The following is a 6,073-nucleotide window of genomic DNA, read 5'->3' as shown; positions in this document are numbered from 1 at the left end:
CATATTTGCTCTGTACACCGAGCTGTTGAAATGACTAATGTCGGGCCACTTCACCCTGTTAAGTAGACACTCTTCTTGTTGACGCTGGGTGTCTTCTCCACAAGTCCCTTTTATTTTTTTATTTTTATGTACATGAGTGCTTTGCTTGTGTGTATGTGTGCCATGTGCACCCCTAGTTCCTGTGGAGGTCAGAAGATGGCAATGAATCCTCTGGAACAGGGGTTAAGGATGGGTGTGCGCTACATATGAGAGCTGGGAAATTGAACCCAGCTCTTTACCACTGAACCACCTCTCTAGCCTCCATAGCTCCACCTTAACGCTTCCTCTCCACGCACTATCAGAGAAATGTGACAAGGTGATCCCGCTGCCCCTCTTTTTCTGGAAGTTTAAAAAAAAAAAAAAAACTTCAATGCTTTCCATTTTGGGTTTACTGTGTCTTGTAGAATCCTGTCCCGACAGCACATGCCATACATTGTTTGGAGCTTTCAGGATGATGCAGGTAGCCTGCAATTCACAGCTGTAAGTAGAGAAGGAACTGTTTTCTGGTAGCATTGGGTGTGTGTGGGTGGGTAGGTGCACAGTGGCTCTGCTGCTGAAGGGAGCCAGCTTCTGCCCGACTCCTCACTGCTAGTGACTTTTCTGGGAACCTGTGATTGGCAGTGACATGAGTCTCTTCAGTCTAGACTGCTGGTTTGGGATGCTGCTTTCATTTCTTGAAATTCTAGAAATGCTTCATTGGTTTTGTTTCTTATATCCTGGGTCTAAGCAAAGGCCTGGTACTTACCAACACCCTTAAGAAATGTTTATTGAGGAGCTAGAGCAATGACTGCTTCCAGAGGACCCAGGTTTGGTTCCTAGTTTCCACATGGCTGCTCACAAGCATCTGCTATTTCAGTCCTGGAGATGGACACCCTCTTCAGACCCTTACAGGTTCTGCATTCATATGTTGCACAGACATACATACATGCAGGCAAGACACCCTTACACGTAAAATTTAAACATGGAAAAAACAATGCCTTCTGCTGGGTAACCCCACTTGGACCTGGCCCTCTGCTGCCTCAACTTTTTCAGTTCCTCTTTGTACCACTTGATGTGCTGTTTGCTGGCCTTTTTTGCTTCAAGATGCATCTATCTCCTGAGACTTCAGGCTGGGCCAATAGCCCTGGCTCTCTGGGAACATGCCAACAAAAAGATATAGAACGGTTGTAAAATACCTCTTGCTGTGTCCCACTTGAGTTGTGATTTGTAGTCAGTATAATATCGTCCAGTTGATAATGTCCAGGCCAGTTTTGGCCATAATGATTTGCTTCTACAATCCTGTATGTGGAAAGCCTAGAAACTTCCCTGAGATGGTCCTTCAAGATGGAGGACCATTCTGCTTCCTGTATACTGGGCCTCACTGAAATCATTTTATGAACAAAGGTTTGATAGTGGAAGTGTAGCCTAGGCCTCCCAAGAATTGTGCAAAGCTCTGTAGCCAGGTTCTGTTAGAGCTTCAGGTTGGAAATCTCCCAGGAAAACAGCACTGCAGTACTCTGGCTAGAGCAGGAGGGACAGCCTCCTGAGTTCACTCTGGACCTGTTACTAACTGAGTTGTGACAGCTAGCAGTCTGGGCTGATGGTCTGTGACTTTGGATTCTTTTCCAGCTCGAAGCCATGGAAACTTGGCTTGCAGGGAAGGAGATGATGCTCATTTCTCCACCTCTGGGAGAGCCAGTACACATCCTTTCTTCTGTTCAAAATCTCAAACTCTTTATATCTGTTGCTACTTACTTGTCTGTTTTTGAGACAGGATCTCACATATCCCAGCCTGGCCTTGAACTTGCTTATATAGATGAAGATTACCTTGAATTTCTGATCCTTCTGTGTCTGCCTCCCAAATGCTGGGATCACAGCCATGTGCAACCATTCCCTGTTTTTGCATTGCTGTGGATGGAACCCAAGGCCTTGTGTATGTTAAACAAGTACCTAACTGAGCTCCCTCCTTTGTTTAAAGACCTGAACTTCTTCATGGAGTTAATCCAGAACTGAAGTCGTGTTCGTGTGTTCTGGAACTTGGGTCCTCAGCCTTGCTTTTGTGGAGCAGTGTGATAGGAAGAAACTTTGATAGGGTTGCAAAAAGGACAAGAGGCTTTGTAGGGTACATACTTTGGCTTGGAGAATAGAGTAGTTGGGGTGCCAAGGCCTCTTGTATCCTGTCACCTGACACCCTCAAGCTGTGCCCTCTGCTAGCCCAAGGTGAGGACCCCCTGGAGAAGGAAGATCAGATGAGAAGAACAAGCTCACATTCTCATTGGCCAAGAGTGTCCACTTTGCCTTTCATATACTATTGGGTTGTAATTCACGTCATGTAGCAGTGTTCTCAGCCTGCCTAATGCTGGGACCCTTTAATACAGTTTTTCATATTCTGGTGACTCCAACCATAAAATTACTTTGTTGCTACTTCCTAACTGTAACTTTTCTACTATTATGAATTGTAATGCAAATATCTGTTTTCTGATAGTCTCAGACAACCCCTGTGAAAGGGTCATTTGATTCCCAAAGGGGTCTCGACCCACCAGTTGTGAACCACTGCCTTAGGTTGTCCTGCTGGAGTAGGCCCAAAACAAAAGAGCTGTATTGTGTGCCTTGCTTGAGGTCACACAGCTAGCAAAGGCTAACTAGGACTGGTTTCTCCTCTTCTACCAGCTCCAAAGCCCCAGCTGTCTTTGGTGAGATTCAGGCTTTCCAAGGCTGGGGAGCCACGGAAAGATGCTGTCTTTCTCTACCACACAGTTTTGCCCATGGCAACCTGTTTAGCCAGTGCATCTGCTTTACCCACAAGTGTTGAAATCCAACCGCTGGCTGACTTATGGCTTAATGACCCTGTTATGTCTCACATGGAGTCTGCTGTGTCCCAGTGAGTAAGCTATGATGCAGCAGAGAGGGTGTAGCGTGCCACCTTGCCTGGGCTGGAGCCAGCCACACCTGTCCTGTGACTGTTACAGTGAATTGTTCCTGAGTAAATAAGGCTGGCGCTCTTTTGCCTTTCCGAGGAAGACCAGATGTCTGGGGAAGATGGCACAGGTCCAAGTGGTCCTGGCCCCAGCCAGCAGAGGAGACAGCTAGAGGGTGCCAGGTGATAGGATAAAGAGAGGGCTGGTGTGAGTTCTGAGGGACCAAGAGTGCCCTGTTTCTAAAGACTTTCCCTGGCCTTTTGCTAGTACTTGGAACTTCACAGCTGAAAGCTCTCTTAATTTAATTTGCACACGTGTGCTGCATGCGCACTTGTGTTCCTGTGTGTGTATGAGTATTGGAGATTGAACCTAGGGTCACACATGCTAGTCAAGCACTCCATCACTAAGCTACATGCTCAGTCCACTTTTTGCTTTTTGTTTTGATTTAGAGTCCCATAAAGTTGCCCAGGCTGGCCTTGAACCTGTGACCCTCCTTTCTCAGGTTTCCAAGTAGCAAGGAATACAGATCTTTGCCTTCAGGTCTGGCTCTTGATTTAAATCTTTGGGACTCAATTGAAAATGAAAGCTGAGACTGTTTCTTAGTGATTGAACAAGCACTTAGCATGTCCAAGCCCTGAGTTCATTGCCCAATACCATATAGGAGAGAGAGAGGGAGGAACAAAGGGAGGGAGGGAAGAAGGGAGAAAGAGGAGGAAGGAGGGAGGGAGGGAGGGAGAGAGGGAGGGAGGGAGGGAGAGAGGGACGGAGGGAGGGAGGGAGGGAGAGAGGGACAGAGGGAGGGAGGGAGGAAGAGAGAGAGAGAACCTTTTGGGCATGGACTTGGAAATGAACATGAGATTGAGTTCAGAACTAGACTGTGGAAGTAATAGGGGAGCAGCACACTCCCCTTAATGGTAGGGACAGAAGAGACTCCAGTAGATCTGAGGTAAAGGCTCTACAAAGAAAAGCTGGGCCCTAAGGGAACACTTGTGGCCTTCAGTTTGCCTGTAGGAAGACAGGCACTGAGGACTGCTGGGGATGAAGGTTCTTGACCCAAGAATGAATGCTGGGCAGGGAGGTTTCCACGGGGGGCTGGGATACAGGGGTGTGGAGAGTGGTTGGTGTCCAGAGTACACCCGGAGTGCAAAACTTTTGGGTCTGTGGTTTGCTGTGGTGTCCTCAGACTGTCATAGATCTCAGGAAGGGGAGGCTCAGCTTCCCAGAAATGATGCACAATGATGGCGTAAAAGAGGCCTCTAGTGACAGCAAGGGCAGGGCACTTCCTCCGTGCTGCTGTCACAGACTTCCCAGTGAGCTGTGCTGAGAGAAAGGGCTTTGCAAGGAAGCAAATACACGTATGAGAAGCTACTCACTACCTATACACAACTCCTTTGTCCATACCTTGAGCTTCTGGAACAGCCCTGAGAGTCAGACCCAAATGCAGCCTGCCCTCATCCAGAGAGAGTCTTTCTGGAGCTCAAACTATCTCAATGGTTTGGATTCTCCCAATTTTCTTGCCCTAGGAAATCTTGGACAGGGCCAGCTCAGGTCTCAGCACCCTGCCTATACCATTTCCTCTGGACCCAGACTTTGACTTCACTCAGGCCTTGTAGGTTTAATTTCTGTTCTTGTTGCCCCCCCCACCAAATTTGAAAAGATGTGGACCTCTTTTAACGAGTAGTAGGACTCTGGAAGTTTCTAGAATATCAGCCTTTCAAAATCTGCAATCTCATATGCAGGCTCAAACATCAGCTGTGTCTACTGTTGACTGAAGATCATGGGGCTAGCAGCTCCAGGAAGGGGGACCCCTGGCATGTGTTCTGTGCCCTAAAGAACAATGTGCCTCCTGTCTGCGTTTTTCTCCGTCTTGCCTTTAGTGTGTGTTTTAGAGTACCAGGCCCTGTCCACCATGCACCTTCCCTCTTAGACTCCTTGCTCTTGTCCAGTAGCACACTTGGGAGTGTGCTGTGAGCAGACCTCAGTGGGGAGGAAGTCCTGCCTGCTTTGCTGGCCACTTTGGACAGCCTGTTGCTAACTGGATGTCATGTTGGTCTGTCTACTCCTGGAAGAAGGTTTGCCCCTTTAACTGGGTTTTTGTCTTGAATTCCATGTTCTCCATGCCCTTGCCTCAGGAGAGGTTGTCAGGAAGAATCATCATACATCTTCAAAAAGGAAGCAGAGGAGGCGTTTTCTAAGCCATTTGTTTTTCTTTCTTTTTTTTTTTTGGTTTTTCGAGACAGGGTTTCTCTGTGGCTTTGGAGCCTGTCCTGGAACTAGCTCTTGTAGACCAGGCTGGTCTCGAACTCACAGAGATCCGCCTGCCTCTGCCTCCCGAGTGCTGGGATTAAAGGCGTGCGCCACCACCGCCCGGCCCATTTGTTTTTCTTAAGGAAGTTATTTATTTTTCTGTGTATAAATGCTTACACACACATATCTCTATCTCATCTATCTATCTATCTATCTATCTATCTATCTATCTATCTATCTATCTCTATCTATATCTATATATAGATATAGACATATCTATTTATCTATATATATCTATATAGATACAGATAGATATATGTGCACTACACACATGCCTGGTGTCGATAAGGTTGTATGTCTTGAACTGGAGTTATGGATGATCATGGGCTGCCATAAGGGTTCTGGGAACCAAACCCTGGTCCTTGTCCTCTGCAAGAGCAGCAAGTGCTTTTACTACTGAGGGAGTCCCCGAATAGTTAGAAACCTACCAGAACACGGTATTGATGGAATGTAGTTCCGAAGGGCTTGTCACAAAAGAAAGGGCAGATGAAGTCATGCCAAGAAACAGTACCGCCAGTTCAGGTAAACAAATCAAAACAAAACAAAAAACCCAAAAACAAAGCATGAGGAGCAGGATTTGATCACTATGCCCTGACTCCCTGCTGAGGGGGCACATAGCAGCCCCAAGCTAGAGTGTAACTCCAGAAATCAACTTTCTCCCACTTTGAGACAGGAAGTGAAAATGGGACTCCACCTTCTTGTCTCTAGGTGTCACCAGCTCCTGCTCTAAGGACCGAGGCTTCTCCTGTACCCCCCCCCCCCAACCTCTCAGGATTTATGGGCTATATTCTGAGCAGCCCTGCCTTCTTGGTGGGGATTGTTTATCTCAA

Source organism: Arvicola amphibius, chromosome 2 (assembly GCF_903992535.2).
Source record: "Arvicola amphibius chromosome 2, mArvAmp1.2, whole genome shotgun sequence".
Taxonomy (NCBI): domain Eukaryota; kingdom Metazoa; phylum Chordata; class Mammalia; order Rodentia; family Cricetidae; genus Arvicola; species Arvicola amphibius.
Note: the sequence above shows the minus strand (reverse complement) of the source record.